This window comes from Somniosus microcephalus, unplaced genomic scaffold, assembly GCF_052327205.1.
Source record: "Somniosus microcephalus isolate GS21.2 unplaced genomic scaffold, FLI_Smic_1.0 unresolved_chr3, whole genome shotgun sequence".
Lineage (NCBI taxonomy): Eukaryota > Metazoa > Chordata > Chondrichthyes > Squaliformes > Somniosidae > Somniosus > Somniosus microcephalus.
Genome location: NW_028225181.1, coordinates 41531260 through 41553629, shown reverse-complemented (window position 1 = coordinate 41553629; position 22370 = coordinate 41531260). Strand labels below are relative to the sequence as shown.

At 56.9% G+C, this 22370-nt stretch overlaps 1 pseudogene; it reads left to right on the top strand.

The window, feature by feature from the left end:
• The window catches only part of LOC147091384 (uncharacterized), a 112937-nt pseudogene that overhangs the window by 6354 nt on the left and 84213 nt on the right, over positions 1–22370 (top strand).

Below are 22370 nucleotides of genomic sequence, written 5' to 3'. Positions count from 1 at the left end.
ACCGAGAGCGGGAGCAGCGGAATAAAGAGTGCCAAAAGTGGGAGCAGCGGAATAAAGAGTGTCGAGAGCGGGAGCAGCAGAATAAAGAGCACCGAGAGCGGGAGCAGCGGAATAAAGAGTTTCGAGAGCGGGAGCAGCTGAATAAAGAGTGCCGAGAGCAGGAGCAGCGGAACAAAGAGTGCCGAGAGCTGGAGCAACGGAATAAAGATTGCCGAGAGCGGGAGCAGCGGAATAAAGAGTGCCGAGAGCAGGAGCAGCGGAACAAAGAGTGCCGAGAGCTGGAGCAGCGGAATAAAGAGTGCCGAGAGCGGGCGCAGCAGAATAAAGAGTGTCGAGAGCGGGAGCAGCAGAATAAAGAGCACCGAGAGCGGGAGCCGCATTACAAAGAGTGCCGAGAGCGGGAGCCGCATTACAAAGAGTGCCGAGAGCGGGAGCAGTGGAACAAAGAGTGCCGAGAGTAGGAGCAGTGGAATAAAGATTGTCGAGAGTGGGAGCAGTGGAATAAAGAGTGCCGAGAGCGGGTGCAGCGGCACAAAGTGTGCCGAGAGCAGGAGCAGAGGAATAAAGAGTGTCGAGAGTGGGAGCAGCATGAGAAAGAGTGACGAGAGCGGGTGCAGCGGAACAAAGAGTGCCGAGAGCGGGTGCAGCGCAATAAAGAGTGCCGAGCGCAGGAGCCGCATTACAAAGTGCGCCGAGAGCTGGAGCAGCGGAATAAAGAGCGCAGAGAGCGGGAGCAGCGGAATAAAGAGTGTCGAGAGCGGGAGCAGCGGAATAAAGAGTGTCGAGAGCGGGAGCAGCGGAATAAAGAGCGCAGAGAGCGGGAGCAGCGGAATAAAGAGTGTCGAGAGCAGGAGCCGCATTACAAAGTGCGCCGAGAGCGGGAGCAGCGGAATAAAGAGCGCAGAGAGCGGGAGCAGCGGAATAAAGAGTGTCGAGAGCGGGAGCAGTGGAATAAAGAGTGTCAAGAGCGGGAGCAGCGGAATAAAGAGTGTCGAGAGCAGGAGCCGCATTACAAAGAGTGCCGAGAGCGGGAGCAGCGGAATAAAGAGCGCCGAGAGCGGGAGCAGCGGTATAAAGAGTGCCGAGAGTGGGAGCAGCGGAATAAAGAGTGTCAGGAGCGAGAGCAGCGGTATAAAGATTGTCGAGAGCGGGAGCAGCGGAATAAAGAGCGACGAGAGCGGGAGCAGCGGCACAAAGAGCGCCGAGAGCGGAAGCAGTGGAATAATGAGCACCGAGAGCAGGAGCAGCAGCACAAAGAGTGTCGAGAGTGGGGGCAGTGGAATAAAGAGCGCCGAGAGCGGTAGCCGCATTACAAAGAGTGCCGAGAGCGGGAGCCGCATTACAAAGAGTGCCGAGAGCGGGAGCCGCATTACAAAGAGTGCCGAGAGCGGTAGCCGCATTACAAAGAGTGCCGAGAGCGGTAGCCGCATTACAAAGAGTGCCGAGAGCGGGAGCCGCATTACAAAGAGTGTCGAGAGCGGTAGCCGCATTACAAAGAGTGCCGAGAGCGGGAGCCGCATTACAAAGAGTGCCGAGAGCGGGAGCCACATTACAAAGAGTGCCGAGAGCGGGAGCCGCATTACAAAGAGTGTCGAGAGCGGGAGCCACATTACAAAGAGTGCCGAGAGCGGGAGCAGCATTACAAAGAGTGCCGAGAGTGGGAGCCGCATTACAAAGAAGGCCGAGAGTGGGAGCCGCGTTACAAAGAGTGCCGAGAGCGGGAGCCGCATTACAAAGAGTGCCGAGAGCGGGAGCCGCATTACAAAGAGTGCCGAGAGCGGGAGCCACATTACAAAGAGTGCCGAGAGCGGGAGCCGCATTACAAAGAGTGCCGAGAGCGGCAGCCGCATTACAAAGAGTGCCGAGAGCGGGAGCCGCATTACAACGAGTGCCGAGAGCGGGAGCCACATTACAAAGAGTGTCGAGAGCGGGAGCCGCATTACAAAGAGTGCCGAGAGCGGGAGCCGCATTACAAAGAGTGCCGAGAGCGGGAGACGCATTACAAAGAGTGTCGAGAGCGGGAGCAGCTGAATAAAGAGTGCCGAGAGCAGGAGCAGCGGAACAAAGAGTGCCGAGAGCTGGAGCAACGGAATAAAGATTGCCGAGAGCGGGAGCAGCGGAATAAAGAGTGCCGAGAGCAGGAGCAGCGGAACAAAGAGTGCCGAGAGCTGGAGCAGCGGAATAAAGAGTGCCGAGAGCGGGAGCAGCAGAATAAAGAGTGTCGAGAGCGGGAGCAGCAGAATAAAGAGCACCGAGAGCGGGAGCCGCATTACAAAGAGTGCCGAGAGCGGGAGCCGCATTACAAAGAGTGCCGAGAGCGGGAGCAGTGGAACAAAGAGTGCCGAGAGTAGGAGCAGTGGAATAAAGATTGTCGAGAGTGGGAGCAGTGGAATAAAGAGTGCCGAGAGCGGGTGCAGCGGCACAAAGTGTGCCGAGAGCAGGAGCAGAGGAATAAAGAGTGTCGAGAGCGGGAGCAGCATGATAAAGAGTGCCGAGAGCAGGTGCAGCGGAACAAAGAGTGCCGAGAGTGGGAGCAGCGGAATAAAGAGTGCCGAGAGCAGGAGCCGCATTACAAAGTGCGCCGAGAGCGGGAGCAGCGGAATAAAGAGCGCAGAGAGCGGGAGCAGCAGAATAAAGAGTGTCGAGAGCGGGAGCAGCGGAATAAAGAGTGTCGAGAGCGGCAGCAGCGGAATAAAGAGCGCAGAGAGCGGAAGCAGCGGAATAAAGAGTGTCGAGAGCAGGAGCCGCATTACAAAGTGCGCCGAGAGCGGGAGCAGCGGAATAAAGAGCGCAGAGAGCGGGAGCAGCGGAATAAAGAGTGTCGAGAGCGGGAGCAGCGGAATAAAGAGTGTCGAGAGCGGGAGCAGCGGAATAAAGAGTGTCGAGTGCAGGAGCCGCATTACAAAGAGTGCCGAGAGCGGGAGCAGCGGAATAAAGAGCGCCGAGAGCGGGAGCAGCGGTATAAAGAGTGCCGAGAGTGGGAGCAGCGGAATAAAGAGTGTCGAGAGCGGGAGCAGCGGTATAAAGAGTGTCGAGAGCGGGAGCAGTGGAACAAAGAGTGCCGAGAGCGGGAGCAGCGGAATAAAGAGCGCCGAGAGCGGGAGCAGCGGTATAAAGAGTGTCGAGAGCGGGAGCAGTGGAACAAAGAGTGCCGAGAGCGAGAGCAGCGGAATAAATAGTGTCGAGAGCGGGAGCAGCGGAATAAAGAGCGACGAGAGTGGGAGCAGCGGCACAAAGTGCGCCGAGAGCGGAAGCAGTGGAATAATGAGCACCGAGAGCAGGAGCAGCAGCACAAAGAGTGTCGAGAGTGGGAGCAGCGGAATAAAGAGCGCCGAGAGCGGTAGCCGCATTACAAAGAGTGCCGAGAGCGGGAGCCGCATTACAAAGAGTGCCGAGAGCGGGAGCCGCATTACAAAGAGTGCCGAGAGCGGTAGCCGCATTACAAAGAGTGCCGAGAGCAGTAGCCGCATTACAAAGAGTGCCGAGAGCGGGAGCCGCATTACAAAGAGTGTCGAGAGCGGTAGCCGCATTACAAAGAGTGCCGAGAGCGGGAGCCGCATTACAAAGAGTGCCGAGAGCGGGAGCCACATTACAAAGAGTGCCGAGAGCGGGAGCCGCATTACAAAGAGTGTCGAGAGCGGGAGCCACATTACAAAGAGTGCCGAGAGCGGGAGCAGCATTACAAAGAGTGCCGAGAGTGGGAGCCGCATTACAAAGAGTGCCGAGAGTGGGAGCAGCATTACAAAGAGTGCCGAGAGTGGGAGCCGCATTACAAAGAGTGCCGAGAGCGGGAGCCGCGTTACAAAGAGTGCCGAGAGCGGGAGCCGCATTACAAAGAGTGCCGAGAGCGGGAGCCGCATTACAAAGAGTGCCGAGAGCGGGAGCCGCATTACAACGAGTGCCGAGAGCGGGAGCCACATTACAAAGAGTGTCGAGAGCGGGAGCCGCATTACAAAGAGTGTCGAGAGAGGGAGCCACATTACAAAGAGTGCCGAGAGTGGGAGCCACATTACAAAGAGTGCCGAGAGCGGGAGCCGCATTACAAAGAGTGTCGAGAGCGGGAGCCTCATTACAAAGAGTGTCGAGAGTGGGAGCAGCTGAATAATGAGTGCCGAGAGCGGGAGCAACGGAATAAAGAGTGCCGAGTGCGGGAGCCGCATTACAAAGAGTGCCGAGAGCGGGAGCCGCATTACAAAGAGTGCCGAGAGCGGGAGCCGCATTACAAAGAGTGTCGAGAGTGGGAGCCACATTACAAAGAGTGTCGAGAGCGGGAGCAGCGGAACAAAGAGTGCCGAGCGCTGGAGCAGCGGAATAAAGAGTGTCGAGAGTGGGAGCAGCGGAATAAAGAGTTTCGAGAGCGGGAGCAGCGGAATAAAGAGTGTCGAGAGCGGGAGCAGCAGAATAAAGAGCACCGAGAGCGGGAGCAGTGGAATAAAGAGTTTCGAGAGCGGGAGCAGCGGAATAAAGAGTGTCGAGAGCGGGAGCAGCAGAATAAAGAGCACCGAGAGCGGGAGCAGCGGAATAAAGAGTGCCAAAAGTGGGAGCAGCGGAATAAAGAGTGTCGAGAGCGGGAGCAGCAGAATAAAGAGCACCGAGAGCGGGAGCAGCGGAATAAAGAGTTTCGAGAGCGGGAGCAGCTGAATAAAGAGTGCCGAGAGCAGGAGCAGCGGAACAAAGAGTGCCGAGAGCTGGAGCAACGGAATAAAGATTGCCGAGAGCGGGAGCAGCGGAATAAAGAGTGCCGAGAGCAGGAGCAGCGGAACAAAGAGTGCCGAGAGCTGGAGCAGCGGAATAAAGAGTGCCGAGAGCGGGCGCAGCAGAATAAAGAGTGTCGAGAGCGGGAGCAGCAGAATAAAGAGCACCGAGAGCGGGAGCCGCATTACAAAGAGTGCCGAGAGCGGGAGCCGCATTACAAAGAGTGCCGAGAGCGGGAGCAGTGGAACAAAGAGTGCCGAGAGTAGGAGCAGTGGAATAAAGATTGTCGAGAGTGGGAGCAGTGGAATAAAGAGTGCCGAGAGCGGGTGCAGCGGCACAAAGTGTGCCGAGAGCAGGAGCAGAGGAATAAAGAGTGTCGAGAGTGGGAGCAGCATGAGAAAGAGTGACGAGAGCGGGTGCAGCGGAACAAAGAGTGCCGAGAGCGGGTGCAGCACAATAAAGAGTGCCGAGCGCAGGAGCCGCATTACAAAGTGCGCCGAGAGCTGGAGCAGCAGAATAACGAGCGCAGAGAGCGGGAGCAGCGGAATAAAGAGTGTCGAGAGCGGGAGCAGCGGAATAAAGAGTGTCGAGAGCGGGAGCAGCGGAATAAAGAGCGCAGAGAGCGGGAGCAGCGGAATAAAGAGTGTCGAGAGCAGGAGCCGCATTACAAAGTGCGCCGAGAGCGGGAGCAGCGGAATAAAGAGCGCAGAGAGCGGGAGCAGCGGAATAAAGAGTGTCGAGAGCGGGAGCAGTGGAATAAAGAGTGTCAAGAGCGGGAGCAGCGGAATAAAGAGTGTCGAGAGCAGGAGCCGCATTACAAAGAGTGCCGAGAGCGGGAGCAGCGGAATAAAGAGCGCCGAGAGCGGGAGCAGCGGTATAAAGAGTGCCGAGAGTGGGAGCAGCGGAATAAAGAGTGTCAGGAGCGAGAGCAGCGGTATAAAGATTGTCGAGAGCGGGAGCAGCGGAATAAAGAGCGACGAGAGCGGGAGCAGCGGCACAAAGAGCGCCGAGAGCGGAAGCAGTGGAATAATGAGCACCGAGAGCAGGAGCAGCAGCACAAAGAGTGTCGAGAGTGGGGGCAGTGGAATAAAGAGCGCCGAGAGCGGTAGCCGCATTACAAAGAGTGCCGAGAGCGGGAGCCGCATTACAAAGAGTGCCGAGAGCGGGAGCCGCATTTCAAAGAGTGCCGAGAGCGGTAGCCGCATTACAAAGAGTGCCGAGAGCGGTAGCCGCATTACAAAGAGTGCCGAGAGTGGGAGCCGCATTACAAAGAGTGTCGAGAGCGGTAGCCGCATTACAAAGAGTGCCGAGAGCGGGAGCCGCATTACAAAGAGTGCCGAGAGCGGGAGCCACATTACAAAGAGTGCCGAGAGCGGGAGCCGCATTACAAAGAGTGTCGAGAGCGGGAGCCACATTACAAAGAGTGCCGAGAGCGGGAGCAGCATTACAAAGAGTGCCGAGAGTGGGAGCCGCATTACAAAGAAGGCCGAGAGTGGGAGCCGCGTTACAAAGAGTGCCGAGAGCGGGAGCCGCATTACAAAGAGTGCCGAGAGCGGGAGCCGCAATACAAAGAGTGCCGAGAGCGGGAGCCACATTACAAAGAGTGCCGAGAGCGGGAGCCGCATTACAAAGAGTGCCGAGAGCGGGAGCCGCATTACAAAGAGTGCCGAGAGCGGGAGCCGCATTACAACGAGTGCCGAGAGCGGGAGCCACATTACAAAGAGTGTCGAGAGCGGGAGCCGCATTACAAAGAGTGCCGAGAGCGGGAGCCGCATTACAAAGAGTGCCGAGAGCGGGAGACGCATTACAAAGAGTGTCGAGAGCGGGAGCAGCTGAATAAAGAGTGCCGAGAGCAGGAGCAGCGGAACAAAGAGTGCCGAGAGCTGGAGCAACGGAATAAAGATTGCCGAGAGCGGGAGCAGCGGAATAAAGAGTGCCGAGAGCAGGAGCAGCAGAACAAAGAGTGCCGAGAGCTGGAGCAGCGGAATAAAGAGTGCCGAGAGCGGGAGCAGCAGAATAAAGAGTGTCGAGAGCGGGAGCAGCAGAATAAAGAGCACCGAGAGCGGGAGCCGCATTACAAAGAGTGCCGAGAGCGGGAGCCGCATTACAAAGAGTGCCGAGAGCGGGAGCAGTGGAACAAAGAGTGCCGAGAGTAGGAGCAGTGGAATAAAGATTGTCGAGAGTGGGAGCAGTGGAATAAAGAGTGCCGAGAGCGGGTGCAGCGGCACAAAGTGTGCCGAGAGCAGGAGCAGAGGAATAAAGAGTGTCGAGAGCGGGAGCAGCATGACAAAGAGTGCCGAGAGCAGGTGCAGCGGAACAAAGAGTGCCGAGAGTGGGTGCAGCGGAATAAAGAGTGCCGAGAGCAGGAGCCGCATTACAAAGTGCGCCGAGAGCGGGAGCAGCGGAATAAAGAGCGCAGAGAGCGGGAGCAGCAGAATAAAGAGTGTCGAGAGCGGGAGCAGCGGAATAAAGAGTGTCGAGAGCGGCAGCAGCGGAATAAAGAGCGCAGAGAGCGGAAGCAGCGGAATAAAGAGTGTCGAGAGCAGGAGCCGCATTACAAAGTGCGCCGAGAGCGGGAGCAGCGGAATAAAGAGCGCAGAGAGCGGGAGCAGCGGAATAAAGAGTGTCGAGAGCGGGAGCAGCGGAATAAAGAGTGTCGAGAGCGGGAGCAGCGGAATAAAGAGTGTCGAGTGCAGGAGCCGCATTACAAAGAGTGCCGAGAGCGGGAGCAGTGGAATAAAGAGCGCCGAGAGCGGGAGCAGCGGTATAAAGAGTGCCGAGAGTGGGAGCAGCGGAATAAAGAGTGTCGAGAGCGGGAGCAGCGGTATAAAGAGTGTCGAGAGCGGGAGCAGTGGAACAAAGAGTGCCGAGAGTGGGAGCAGCGGAATAAAGAGCGCCGAGAGCGGGAGCAGCGGTATAAAGAGTGTCGAGAGCGGGAGCAGTGGAACAAAGAGTGCCGAGAGCGAGAGCAGCGGAATAAATAGTGTCGAGAGCGGGAGCAGCGGAATAAAGAGCGACGAGAGTGGGAGCAGCGGCACAAAGTGCGCCGAGAGCGGAAGCAGTGGAATAATGAGCACCGAGAGCAGGAGCAGCAGCACAAAGAGTGTCGAGAGTGGGAGCAGCGGAATAAAGAGTGCCGAGAGCGGTAGCCGCATTACAAAGAGTGCCGAGAGTGGGAGCCGCATTACAAAGAGTGCCGAGAGCGGGAGCCGCATTACAAAGAGTGCCGAGAGCGGTAGCCGCATTACAAAGAGTGCCGAGAGCGGGAGCCGCATTACAAAGAGTGTCGAGAGCGGTAGCCGCATTACAAAGAGTGCCGAGAGCGGGAGCCGCATTACAAAGAGTGCCGAGAGCGGGAGCCACATTACAAAGAGTGCCGAGAGCGGGAGCCGCATTACAAAGAGTGTCGAGAGCGGGAGCCACATTACAAAGAGTGCCGAGAGCGGGAGCAGCATTACAAAGAGTGCCGAGAGTGGGAGCCGCATTACAAAGAGTGCCGAGAGTGGGAGCAGCATTACAAAGAGTGCCGAGAGCGGGAGCCGCATTACAAAGAGTGCCGAGAGCGGGAGCCGCGTTACAAAGAGTGCCGAGAGCGGGAGCCGCATTACAAAGAGTGCCGAGAGCGGGAGCCGCATTACAAAGAGTGCCGAGAGCGGGAGCCGCATTACAACGAGTGCCGAGAGCGGGAGCCACATTACAAAGAGTGTCGAGAGCGGGAGCCGCATTACAAAGAGTGCCGAGAGCGGGAGCCGCATTACAAAGAGTGCCGAGAGCGGGAGCCGCATTACAAAGAGTGTCGAGAGCGGGAGCAGCTGAATAAAGAGTGCCGAGAGCAGGAGCAGCGGAACAAAGAGTGCCGAGAGCAGGAGCAGCGGAACAAAGAGTGCCGAGAGCTGGAGCAACGGAATAAAGATTGCCGAGAGCGGGAGCAGCGGAATAAAGAGTGCCGAGAGCAGGAGCAGCGGAACAAAGAGTGCCGAGAGCTGGAGCAGCGGAATAAAGAGTGCCGAGAGCGGGAGCAGCGGAATAAAGAGTGTCGAGAGCGGGAGCAGCAGAATAAAGAGCACCGAGAGCGGGAGCCGCATTACAAAGAGTGCCGAGAGCGGGAGCCGCATTACAAAGAGTGCCGAGAGCGGGAGCAGTGGAATAAAGATTGTCGAGAGTGGGAGCAGTGGAATAAAGAGTGCCGAGAGCGGGTGCAGCGGCACAAAGTGTGCCGAGAGCAGGAGCAGAGGAATAAAGAGTGTCGAGAGCGGGAGCAGCATGACAAAGAGTGCCGAGAGCGGGTGCAGCGGAACAAAGAGTGCCGAGAGCGGGTGCAGCGGAATAAAGAGTGCCGAGAGCAGGAGCTGCATTACAAAGTGCGCCGAGAGCAGGAGCAGCGGAATAAAGAGTGCAGAGAGCGGGAGCAGCGGAATAAAGTGTGTCGAGAGCGGGAGCAGCGGAATAAAGTGTGCCGAGAGCAGGAGCAGAGGAATAAAGAGTGTCGAGAGCGGGAGCAGCATGACAAAGTGTGCCGAGAGCGGGTGCAGCGGAACAAAGAGTGCCGAGAGCGGGTGCAGCGGAATAAAGAGTGCCGAGAGCAGGAGCCGCATTACAAAGAGTGCCGAGAGTGGGAGTCGTATTACAAAGAGTGCCGAGAGTGGGAGCCGCATTACAAAGAGTGCCGAGAGCGGGAGCCGCATTACAAAGAGTGCCGAGAGCGGGAGCCGCGTTACAAAGAGTGCCGAGAGCGGGAGCCGCATTACAAAGAGTGCCGAGAGCGGGAGCCGCATTACAAAGAGTGCCGAGAGCGGGAGCCGCATTACAACGAGTGCCGAGAGCGGGAGCCACATTACAAAGAGTGCCGAGAGCGGGAGCCTCATTACAAAGAGTGCCGAGAGCGGGAGCCACATTACAAAGAGTGTCGAGAGCGGGAGCAGCTGAATAAAGAGTGCCGAGAGCAGGAGCAGCGGAAGAAAGAGTGCTGAGAGCTGGAGCAACGGAATAAAGATTGCCGAGATCGGGAGCAGCGGAATAAAGAGTGCCGAGAGCAGGAGCAGCGGAACAAAGAGTGCCGAGAGCTGGAGCAGCGGAATAAAGAGTGCCGAGAGTGGGAGCAGCGGAATAAAGAGTGTCGAGAGCGGGAGCAGCAGAATAAAGAGCACCGAGAGTGGGAGCCGCATTACAAAGAGTGCCGAGAGCGGGAGCCGCATTACAAAGAGTGCCGAGAGCGGGAGCAGTGGAATAAAGATTGTCGAGAGTGGGAGCAGTGGAATAAAGAGTGCCGAGAGTGGGTGCAGTGGCACAAAGTGTGCCGAGAGCAGGAGCAGAGGAATAAAGAGTGTCGAGAGCGGGAGGAGCATGACAAAGAGTGCCGAGAGCGGGTGCAGCGGAACAAAGAGTGCCGAGAGCGGGTGCAGCGGAATAAAGAGTGCCGAGAGCAGGAGCCGCATTACAAAGTGCGCCAAGAGCGGGAGCAGCGGAATAAAGAGTGCAGAGAGAGGGAGCAGCGGAATAAAGTGTGTCGAGAGCGGGAGCAGCGGAATAAAGTGTGCCGAGAGCAGGAGCAGAGGAATAAAGAGTGTCGAGAGCGGGAGCAGCATGACAAAGAGTGCCGAGAGCGGGTGCAGCGGAACAAAGAGTGCCGAGTGCGGGTGCAGCGGAATAAAGAGTGCCGAGAGCAGGAGCTGCATTACAAAGTGCGCCGAGAGCAGGTGCAGCGGAATAAAGAGTGCAGAGAGCGGGAGCAGCGGAATAAAGTGTGTCGAGAGCGGGAGCAGCGGAATAAAGTGTGCCGAGAGCAGGAGCAGAGGAATAAAGAGTGTCGAGAGCGGGAGCAGCATGACAAAGTGTGCCGAGAGCGGGTGCAGCGGAACAAAGAGTGCCGAGAGCGGGTGCAGCGGAATAAAGAGTGCCGAGAGCAGGAGCCGCATTACAAAGAGTGCCGAGAGCGGGAGTCGTATTACAAAGAGTGCCGAGAGTGGGAGCCGCATTACAAAGAGTGCCGAGAGCGGGAGCCACATTACAAAGAGTGCTGAGAGCGGGAGCCACATTACAAAGAGTGCTGAGAGCGGGAGTCGCATTACAAAGAGTGCCGAGAGCGGGAGCCGCGTTACAAAGAGTGCCGAGAGGGGGAGCCGCATTCCAAAGAGTGCCGAGAGCGGGAGCCGCGTTACAAAGAGTGCCGAGTGCGGGAGCCGCATTACAAAGAGTGCCGAGAGCGGGAGCAGCATTACAAAGAGTGCCGAGAGCGGGAGCCACATTACAAAGTGTGCCGAGAGCGGGAGCCACATTACAAAGAGTGCTGAGAGCGGGAGCCGCATTACAAAGAGTGTCGAGAGCGGGAGCAGCATTACAAAGAGTGTCGAGAGCGGGAGCAGCATTACAAAGAGCGCCGAGAGCGGGAGCCGCGTTACAAAGAGTGCCGAGAGCAGGAGCCGCATTACAAAGAGTGCCGAGAGCGGGAGCCACATTACAAAGAGTGCCGAGAGCGGGAGCCACATTACAAAGAGTGCTGAGAGTGGGAGCCGCATTACAAAGAGTGTCGAGAGCGGGAGCAGCATTACAAAGAGTGCCGAGAGCGGGAGCCACATTACAAAGAGTGCCGAGAGCTGGAGCCGCATTACAAAGAGTGCCGAGAGCGGGAGCCCCATTACAAAGAGTGTCGAGAGTGGGAGCCGCATTACAAAGAGTGTCGAGAGCGGGAGCCACATTACAAAGAGTGCCGAGAGCGGGAGCCACATTACAAAGAGTGCCGAGAGCGGGAGCCACATTACAAAGAGTGTCGAGAGTGGGAGCCGAATTACAAAGAGTGTCGAGAGCGGGAGCCACATTACAAAGAGTGCCGAGAGCGGGAGCCACATTACAAAGAGTGCCGAGAGCGGGAGCCGCATTACAAAGAGTGTCGAGAGTGGGAGCCGCATTACAAAGAGTGTCGAGAGCGGGAGCAGCTGAATAAAGAGTGCCGAGAGCAGGAGCAGCGGAACAAAGAGTGCCGAGAGCTGGAGCAACGGAATAAAGATTGCCGAGAGCGGGAGCAGCGGAACAAAGAGTGCCGAGAGCTGGAGCAGCGGAATAAAGAGTGCCGAGAGCGGGAGCAGCAGAATAAAGATTGTCGAGAGCGGCAGCAGCAGAATAAAGAGCACCGAGAATAGGAGCAGTGGAATAAAGATTGTCGAGAGTGGGAGCAGTGGAATAAAGAGTGCCGAGAGCGGGTGCAGCGGCACAAAGTGTGCCGAGAGCAGGAGCAGAGGAATAAAGAGTTCCGAGAGCGGGTGCAGCAGAATAAAGAGCGCCGAAAGTGGGAGCAGCGGAATAAAGAGTGTCGAGAGCAGGAGCCGCATTACAAAGTGCGCCGAGAGCGGGAGAAGCGGAATAAAGAGCGCAGAGAGCGGGAGCAGCGGAATAAAGAGTGTCGAGAGCGGGAGCAGCAGAATAAAGAGCGCAGAGAGCGGGAGCAGCGGAATTAAGAGTGTCGAGAGCAGGAGCCGCATTACAAAGTGCGCCGAGAGCGGGAGCAGCGGAATAAAGAGTGCCGAGAGCGGGAGCAGCGGAATAAAGAGCGCCGAGAGCGGGAGCAGCGGTATAAAGAGTGCCGAGAGTGGGAGCAGCGGAATAAAGAGTGTCGAGAGCGAGAGAAGCATGACAAAGTGCGCCAAGAGCGGGAGCAGCGGAATAAAGAGCGCCGAGAGCGGGAGCAGCGGTATAAAGAGTGTCGAGAGCGGGAGCAGTGGAACAAAGAGCGCCGAGAGCGGGAGCAGCGGAATAAAGAGTGTCGAGAGCGGGAGCAGTGGAATAAAGAGCGACGAGAGCGGGAGCAGCGGCACAAAGAGCGCCGAGAGCGGAAGCAGTGGAATAAAGAGCACCGAGAGCAGGAGCAGCAGCACAAAGAGTGTCGAGAGTGGGAGCAGCGGAATAAAGAGCGCCGAGAGCGGGAGCCGCATTACAAAGAGTGCCAAGAGCGGGAGCAGCGGAACAAAGAGCACCGAGAGTGGGAGCCGCAGCACAAGGAGCGCCGAGAGCGGGAGCAGCGGAATAAAGAGTGCTGAGAGCAGGAGCAGCGGAATAAAGAGCGCCGAGAGTGGGAGCAGCGGAATAAAGAGCACCGAGAGCGGGAGCAGCGGAATAAAGAGTGCCGAGAGCAGGAGCAGCGGAATAAAGAGTGCTGAGAGCGGGAGCAGTGGATTAAAGAGCGCCGAGAGCGGGAGCAGCAGCACAAAGAGTGCCGAGAGCGGGAGAAGTGGAACAAAGAGCGCCAAGAGTGGGAGAAGCGGAATAAAGAGCGCCGAGAGCAGGAGCAGCGGAATAAAGATCGCCGAGAGCGGAAGCAGCGGAATAAAGAGCACCGAGAGCGGGAGCCGCAGCACAAAGAGTGTCGAGAGCGGGAGTAGCAGCACAAAGAGTGTCGAGAGTGGGAGCCGCATTACAAAGAGTGCCGAGAGCGGGAGCCGCATTACAAAGAGTGCCGAGAGTGGGAGCCGCATTACAAAGAGTGTCGAGAGCGGGAGCCGCATTACAAAGAGTGTCGAGAGCGGGAGCCGCATTACAAAGAGTGCCGAGAGCGGGAGCCACATTACAAAGAGTGCCAAGAGCGGGAGCCGCATTACAAAGAGTGTCGAGAGCGGGAGCCGCATTACAAAGAGTGTCGAGAGTGGGAGCCACATTACAAAGAGAGCCGAGAGCGGGAGCCGCATTACAAAGAGTGTCGAGAGCGGGAGCCGCATTACAAAGAGTGCCGAGAGCGGGAGCCGCATTACAAAGAGTGCCGAGAGCGGGAGCCGCATTACAAAGAGTGCCGAGAGCGGGAGCCACATTACAAAGAGTGTCGAGAGCGGGAGCCGCATTACAAAGAGTGTCGAGAGTGGGAGCCACATTACAAAGAGTGCCGAGAGCGGGAGCCGCATTACAAAAAGTGTCGAGAGTGGGAGCCACATTACAAAGAGTGCCGAGAGAGGGAGCCACATTACAAAGAGTGCCGAGAGCGGGAGCCGCATTACAAGGAGTGTCGAGAGTGGGAGCCACATTACAAAGTGTGTCGAGAGCGGGAGCCGCATTACAAAGAGTGTCGAGAGTGGGAGCCACATTACAAAGAGTGCCAAGAGCGGGAGCCGCATTACAAAGAGTGCCAAGAGCGGGAGCCGCATTACAAAGAGTGCCGAGAGCGGGAGCCACATTACAAAGAGTGCCGAGCGCGGTAGCCGCATTACAAAGAGTGTCGAGAGCGGGAGCCGCATTACAAAGAGTGTCGAGAGTGGGAGCCACATTACAAAGAGTGTCGAGAGCGGGAGCCGCATTACAAAGAGTGCCGAGAGCGGGAGCCGCATTACAAAGAGTGCCGAGAGCGGGAGCCGCATTACAAAGAGTGCCGAGAGCGGGAGCCACATTACAAAGAGTGTCGAGAGCGGGAGCCACATTACAAAGAGTGTCGAGAGCGGGAGCCACATTACAAAGAGTGCCGAGACTGGGAGCAGCGTTACAAAGAGTGCCGAGAGCGGGAGCCACATTACAAAGAGTGCCGAGACCGGGAGCAGCGTTACAAAGAGAGCCGAGAGCGGGAGCCACATTACAAAGAGTGTCGAGAGTGGGAGCCGCATTACAAAGAGTGCCGAGAGCGGGAGCCACATTACAAAGAGTGTCGAGAGTGGGAGCCACATTACAAAGAGTGTCGAGAGTGGGAGCCACATTACAAAGAGTGCCGAGAGGGGGAGCCACATTTCAAAGAGTGTCGAGAGTGGGAGCCACATTTCAAAGAGTGTCGAGAGCGGGAGCCAGATTACAAAGAGTGTCGAGAGCGGCAGCAGCATTACAAAGAGTATCGAGAGCGGGAGCCGCATTACAAAGAGTGCCGAGAGCGGGAGCAGCGTTACAAAGAATGCCGAGAGCGGGAGCCGCATTACAAAGAGTGTCGAGAACGGGAGCCGCATTACAAAGAGTGTCGAGAGCGGGAGCCGCATTACAAAGAGTGTCGAGAGCGGGAGCCACATAACAAAGAGTGCCGAGAGCGGGAGCCGCATTACAAAGAGTGCCGAGAGCGGGAGCAGCATTACAAAGAGTGTCGAGTGTGGGAGCAGCATTACAAAGAGTGTCGAGAGCGGGAGCAGCATTACAAAGAGTGTCGAGTGTGGGAGCCACATTACAAAGAGTGCCGAGAGCGGGAGCCACATTACAAAGAGTGCCGAGAGCGGGAGCCACATTACATAGAGTGTCGAGAGCGGGAGCCACATTACAAAGAGTGTCGAGAGCGGGAGCCGCATTACAAAGAGTGCCGAGAGCGGGAGCCCCATTACAAAGAGTGTCGAGACCGGGAGCCACATTACAAAGAGTGCCAAGAGCGGGAGCCGCATTACAAAGAGTGCCGAGTGTGGGAGCCACATTACAAAGAGTGTCGAGAGCGGGAGCCACATTACAAAGAGTGCCGAGAGCGGGAGCCGCATTACAAAGAGTGCCGAGAGTGGGAGCCGCATTACAAAGAGTGCCGAGAGCGGGAGCCCCATTACAAAGAGTGTCGAGAGCGGGAGCCACATTACAAAGAGTGCCGAGAGCGGGAGCAGCATTACAAAGAGTGTCGAGAGCGGGAGCCGCATTACAAAGAGTGTGGAGAGCGGGAGCCGCATTAAAAAGAGTGCCGAGAGCGGGAGCCACATTACAAAGAGTGTCGAGAGCGGGAGCCACATTACAAAGAGTGTCGAGAGCGGGAGCCGCATTACAAAGAGTGCCGAGAGCGGGAGCAGCATTACAAAGAGTGTCGAGAGCGGGAGCCGCATTACAAAGAGTGTGGAGAGCGGGAGCAGCATTAAAAAGAGTGCCGAGAGCGGGAGCCACATTACAAAGAGTGCCGAGAGCGGGAGCCACATTACAAAGAGTGCCGAGAGCGGGAGCCACATTACAAAGAGTGCCGAGAGCGGGAGCCGCATTACAAAGAGTGTCGAGAGCGGGAGCCACATTACAAAGAGTGCCGAGAGCGGGAGCCGCATTACAAAGAGTGCCGAGAGTGGGAGTCGCATTACAAAGAGTGTCGAGAGCGGGAGCAGCATTACAAAGAGTGCCGAGAGCGGGAGCCACATTACAAAGAGTGCCGAGAGCGGGAGCCGCATTACAAAGAGTGCCGAGAGTGGGAGTCGCATTACAAAGAGTGTCGAGAGCGGGAGCAGCATTACAAAGAGTGCCGAGAGCGGGAGCCACATTATAAAGAGTGCCGAGAGCGGGAGCCGCATTTCAAAGAGTGTTGAGAGCGGGAGCAGCGGAATAAAGAGTGTCGAGAGCGGGAGCAGCATTACAAAGAGCGCCAAGAGCAGAAGCAGCGGATTAAAGACCGCTGAGAGTAGGAGCAGCGGTATAAAGAGTGTCGAGAGCGGGAGCAGTGGAACAAAGAGTGCCGAGAGTAGGAGCAGCGGCACAAAGAGTATCGAGAGCGGGAGCAGTGGATTAAAGAGTGTCGAGAGCGGGAGCAGCGGTATAAAGAGCACCGAGAGTGGAAGCAGCAGCACAAAGATTGTCGAGAGTGGGAGCAGCGGAACAAAGAGTGCCGAGAGCGGGAGGAGTGAAATAAAGAGTGTCGAGAGCGGGAGCAGCAGCACAAAGAGTGCCGAGAGCGGGAGCCGCATTACAAAGAGTGCCGAGAGCGGGAGCAGCAGCACAAAGAGCGCCGAGAGTGGGAGTAGCGGAATAAAGAGTGCCGAGAGCAGGAGCAGCGGAATAAAGAGCGCTGAGAGCGGGAGCAGCGGAATAAAGAGCACCGAGAGCAGGAGAAGCGGAATAAAGTTGCGGCGAGAGCGGGAGCAGCGGAATAAAGAGCACCGAGAGCGGGAGCAGCGGAATAAAGTGTGCCGAGAGCAGGAGCAGCGGAATAAAGAGTGCCGAGAGCGGGAGCAGCGGAATAAAGAGTGCCGAGAGCAGGAGCAGCAGCACAAAGAGTGCCGAGAGCGGGAGCAGCAGCACAAAGAGTGCCGAGAGCGGGAGCCGCATTACAAAGAGTGCCGAGAGCGGGAGCAGCGGAACAAAGAGTGCCGAGAGCAGGAGCAGCGGAGCAAAGAGTGCCGAGAGTGGGAGCAGCGGAATAAAGAGTGCCGAGCGCGGGAGCAGCGGAATAAAGAGTGCCGAGAGCGGGAGCAGCGGAATAAAAAGTGCCGAGAGCGGGAGCAGTGGAATAAAGAGTGCCGAGAGCAGGAGCAGCGGAATAAAGAGTGCCGAGAGCGGGAGCAGTGGAATAAAGAGTGCCAAGGGCGGGAGCAGCGGAATAAAGAGTGCCGAGAGCAGGGGCAGCGGAATAAAGAGTGCCGAGAGCGGGAGCAGCGGAATAAAGAGCACCGAGAGCGGGAGCAGCGGAATAAAGAGGGTCGAGAGCGGTAGCCACATTACAAAGAGTGCCGAGAGCGGGAGCCGCATTACAAAGAGTGTCGAGAGCGGGAGCCGCATTACAAAGAGTGCCGAGAGCGGGAGCAGCAGCACAAAGAGTGTCGAGAGTGGGAGCCGCATTACAAAGAGTGCCGAGAGTGGGAGCCGCATTACAAAGAGTGCCGAGCGCGGGAGCAGCGGAACAAAGAGTGCCGAGAGTAGGAGCAGCGGAACAAAGAGTGCCAAGAGTGGGAGCAGCGGAATAAAGAGTGCCGAGAGCGGGAGCAGTGGAATAAAGAGTGCCGAGAGCGGGAGCAGTGGAATAAAGAGTTCCGAGAGTGGGAGCCGCATTACAAAGAGTGCCGAGAGCGGGAGCCACATTATAAAGAGTGCCGAGTGCGGGAGCCGCATTCCAAAGAGTGTCGAGAGCGGGAGCCACATTACAAAGAGTGTCGAGAGCGGGAGCCACATTACAAAGAGCGCCGAGAGCGGGAGCCACATTACAAAGAGTGCCGAGAGCGGGAGCCACATTACAAAGAGTGCCGAGAGCGGGAGCCGCATTACAAAGAGTGCCGAGAGCGGGAGCCGCATTGCAAAGAGTGTCGAGAGCGGGAGCAGCGTTACAAAGAGTGTCGAGAGCGGGAACCGCATTGCAAAGAGTGTCGAGAGCGGGAGCAGCATTACAAAGAGTGTCGAGAGCGGCAGCAGCGTTACAAAGAGTGCCGAGAGCGGGAGCAGCATTACAAAGAGTGTCGAGAGCGGGAGCCACATTAAAAAGAGTGCCGAGAGCGGGAGCCACATTACAAAGAGTGCCGAGAGCGGGAGCCCCATTACAAAGAGCACCGAGAGAGGGAGCCACATTACAAAGAGTGTCGAGAGCGGGAGCCGCATCACAAAGAGTGTCGAGAGCGGGAGCCACATTACAAAGAGTGCCGAGAGCGGGAGCCGCATTACAAAGAGAGTCGAGAGCGGGAGCAGCGGAATAAAGAGTGTCGAGAGCGGGAGCCACATTACAAAGACTGCCGAGAGCGGGAGCCGCATTAAAAAGAGTGTCGAGAGCGGGAGCCACATTACAAAGAGTGCCGAGAGCGGGAGCAGCATTACAAAGAGTGTCGAGAGTGGGAGCCGCATTACAAATAGTGTCGAGAGCGGGAGCAGCGGAATAAAGAGTGTCGAGAGCGGGAGCAGAGGATTAAAGTGTCGAAAGCGGGAGCAGCATTACAAAGAGCGCCAAGAGCGGAAGCAGCGGATTAAAGAGCGCCGAGAGTGGGAGCAGCTTAATAAAGTGTGTCGAGAGCGGGAGCAGTGGAACAAAGAGTGCCGAGAGTAGGAGCAGCGGCACAAAGATGGTCGAGCGCGGGAGGAGTGGAATAAAGAGTGTCGAGAGCGGGAGCAGCAGCACAAAGAGTGCCGAGAGCGGGAGCCGCATTACAAAGAGTGCCGAGAGCGGGAGCAGCGGAACAAAGAGTGTCGAGAGCGGGAGCCAGATTAAAAAGAGTATCGAGAGCGGGAGCCACATTACAAAGAGTGTCGAGAGCGGGAGCCACATTACAAAGAGCGCCGAGAGCGGTAGCAGCATTACAAAGAGTGCCGAGAGCGGGAGCAGCATTACAAAGAGTGTCGAGAGCGGGAGCCACATTACAAAGAGTGCCGAGAGTGGGAGCCACATTACAAAGAGTGTCGAGAGCGGGAGCCACATTACAAAGAGTGCCGAGAGCGGGAGCAGCATTACAAAGAGTGTCGAGAGTGGGAGCCACATTACAAAGAATGTCGAGAGCGGGAGCCACATTACAAAGAGTGTCGAGAGCGGGAGCAGCATTACAAAGAGTGTCGAGAGCGGGAGCCACATTACAAAGAATGTCGAGAGCGGGAGCCACATTACAAAGAGTGTCGAGAGCGGGAGCAGCATTACAAAGAGTGTCGAGAGTGGGAGCAGCATTACAAAGAGTGCCGAGAGCGGGAGCCACATTACAAAGAGTGTCGAGAGCGGGAGTCGCATTACAAAGAGTGCCGAGAGTGGGAGCCACATTACAAAGAGTGCCGAGAGCGGGAGCAGCATTACAAAGAGTGCCGAGAACGGGAGCCGCATTACAAAGAGTGCCGAGAGCGGGAGCCGCATTACAAAGAGTGTCGAGAGCGGGAGCCACATTACAAAGAGTGTCGAGAGCGGGAGCCGCATTACAAAGAGCGCCGAGAGCGGGAGCCACATTACAAAGAGTGCCGAGAGCGGGAGCCGCATTACAAAGAGTGCCGAGAGCGGGAGCAGCATTACAAAGAGTGCCGAGAGCGGGAGCAGCATTACAAAGAGTGCCGAGAGCGGCAGCCGCATTACAAAGAGTGTTGAGAGCGGGAGCCGCATTACAAAGAGTGTCGAGAGCGGGAGCAGCGCAGTAAAGAGTGTCGAGAGCGGGAGCAGCATTACAAAGGGCGCCAAGAGCGGAAGCAGCGGATTAAAGTGCGCAGAGAGTGGGAGCAGCTTAATAAAGTGTGTCGAAAGCGGGAGCAGTGGAACAAAGAGTGCCGAGAGTAGGATCAGCGGCACAAAGAGTGTCGAGAGCGGGAGCAGTGGAATAAAGAGTGTCGAGAGCGGGAGCAGCGGTATAAAGAGCACCGAGAGTGGGAGCAGCAGCACAAAGATTGTCGAGAGTGGGAGCAGCGGCACAAAGAGTGTCGAGTGCGGGAGGAGTGGAATAAAAACTGTCGAGAGCGGGAGCAGCGGAACAAAGAGCACCGAGAGCGGGAGCAGCATTACAAAGAGTGCCAAGAGCGGGAGCAGCGGAACAAAGAGTGCCGAGAGCGGGAGCCTCATTACAAAGAGTGCCGAGAGCGGGAGCCACATTACAAAGAGTGTCGAGAGCGGGAGCCACATTACAAAGAGTGTCGAGAGCGGGAGCCACATTACAAAGAGTGCCGAGACTGGGAGCAGCGTTACAAAGAGTGCCGAGAGTGGGAGCCACATTACAAAGAGTGCTGAGACCGGGAGCAGCGTTACAAAGAGAGCCGAGAGCGGGAGCCACATTACAAAGAGTGTCGAGAGTGGGAGCCGCATTACAAAGAGTGCCGAGAGCGGGAGCCACATTACAAAGAGTGTCGAGAGTGGGAGCCACATTACAAAGAGTGTCGAGAGTGGGAGCCACATTACAAAGAGTGCCGAGAGGGGGAGCCACATTACAAAGAGTTTCGAGAGTGGGAGCCACATTTCAAAGAGTGTCGAGAGCGGGAGCCAGATTACAAAGAGTGTCGAGAGCGGGAGCAGCATTACAAAGAGTATCGAGAGCGGGAGCCGCATTACAAAGAGTGCCGAGAGCGGGAGCAGCGTTACAAAAAATGCCGAGAGCGGGAGCCGCATTACAAAGAGTGTCGAGAACGGGAGCCGCATTACAAAGAGTGTCGAGAGCGGGAGCCGCATTACAAAGAGTGTCGAGAGCGGGAGCCACATAACAAAGAGTGCCGAGAGCGGGAGCCGCATTACAAAGAGTGCCGAGAGCGGGAGCAGCATTACAAAGAGTGTCGAGTGTGGGAGCAGCATTACAAAGAGTGTCGAGAGCGGGAGCAGCATTACAAAGAGTGTCGAGTGTGGGAGCCACATTACAAAGAGTGCCGAGAGCGGGAGCCACATTACAAAGAGTGCCGAGAGCGGGAGCCACATTACATAGAGTGTCGAGAGCGGGAGCCGCATTACAAAGAGTGTCGAGAGCGGGAGCCGCATTACAAAGAGTGCCGAGAGCGGGAGCCCCATTACAAAGAGTGTCGAGAGCGGGAGCCACATTACAAAGAGTGCCAAGAGCGGGAGCCGCATTACAAAGAGTGCCGAGTGTGGGAGCCACATTACAAAGAGTGTCGAGAGCGGGAGCCACATTACAAAGAGTGCCGAGAGCGGGAGCCGCATTACAAAGAGTGCCGAGAGTGGGAGCCGCATTACAAAGAGTGCCGAGAGCGGGAGCCCCATTACAAAGAGTGTCGAGAGCGGGAGCCACATTACAAAGAGTGCCGAGAGCGGGAGCAGCATTACAAAGAGTGTCGAGAGCGGGAGCCGCATTACAAAGAGTGTCGAGAGCGGGAGCCGCATTACAAAGAATGCCGAGAGCGGGAGCCGCATTACAAAGAGTGTCGAGAGCGGGAGCCACATTACAAAGAGTGCCGAGAGCGGGAGCCGCATTACAAAGAGTGCCGAGAGTGGGAGTCGCATTACAAAGAGTGTCGAGAGCGGGAGCAGCATTACAAAGAGTGCCGAGAGCAGGAGCCACATTACAAAGAGTGCCGAGAGCGGGAGCCGCATTACAAAGAGTGCCGAGAGTGGGAGTCGCATTACAAAGAGTGTCGAGAGCGGGAGCAGCATTACAAAGAGTGCCGAGAGCGGGAGCCACATTACAAAGAGTGCCGAGAGCGGGAGCCGCATTTCAAAGAGTGTTGAGAGCGGGAGCAGCGGAATAAAGAGTGTCGAGAGCGGGAGCAGCATTACAAAGAGCGCCAAGAGCAGAAGCAGCGGATTAAAGACCGCTGAGAGTGGGAGCAGCGGTATAAAGAGTGTCGAGAGCGGGAGCAGTGGAACAAAGAGTGCCGAGAGTAGGAGCAGCGGCACAAAGAGTATCGAGAGCGGGAGCAGTGGATTAAAGAGTGTCGAGAGCGGGAGCAGCGGTATAAAGAGCACCGAGAGTGGAAGCAGCAGCACAAAGATTGTCGAGAGTGGGAGCAGCGGAACAAAGAGTGCCGAGAGCGGGAGGAGTGAAATAAAGAGTGTCGAGAGCGGGAGCAGCAGCACAAAGAGTGCCGAGAGCGGGAGCCGCATTACAAAGAGTGCCGAGAGCGGGAGCAGCAGCACAAAGAGCGCCGAGAGCGGGAGTAGCGGAATAAAGAGTGCCGAGAGCAGGAGCAGCGGAATAAAGAGCGCTGAGAGCGGGAGCAGCGGAATAAAGAGCACCGAGAGCAGGAGAAGCGGAATAAAGTTGCGGCGAGAGCGGGAGCAGCGGAATAAAGAGCACCGAGAGCGGGAGCAGCGGAATAAAGTGTGCTGAGAGCAGGAGCAGCGGAATAAAGAGTGCCGAGAGCGGGAGCAGCGGAATAAAGAGTGCCGAGAGCAGGAGCAGCAGCACAAAGAGTGCCGAGAGCGGGAGCAGCAGCACAAAGAGTGCCGAGAGCGGGAGCCGCATTACAAAGAGTGCCGAGAGCGGGAGCAGCGGAACAAAGAGTGCCGAGAGCAGGAGCAGCGGAGCAAAGAGTGCCGAGAGTGGGAGCAGCGGAATAAAGAGTGCTGAGCGCGGGAGCAGCGGAATAAAGAGTGCCGAGAGCGGGAGCAGCGGAATAAAAAGTGCCGAGAGCGGGAGCAGTGGAATAAAGAGTGCCGAGAGCAGGAGCAGCGG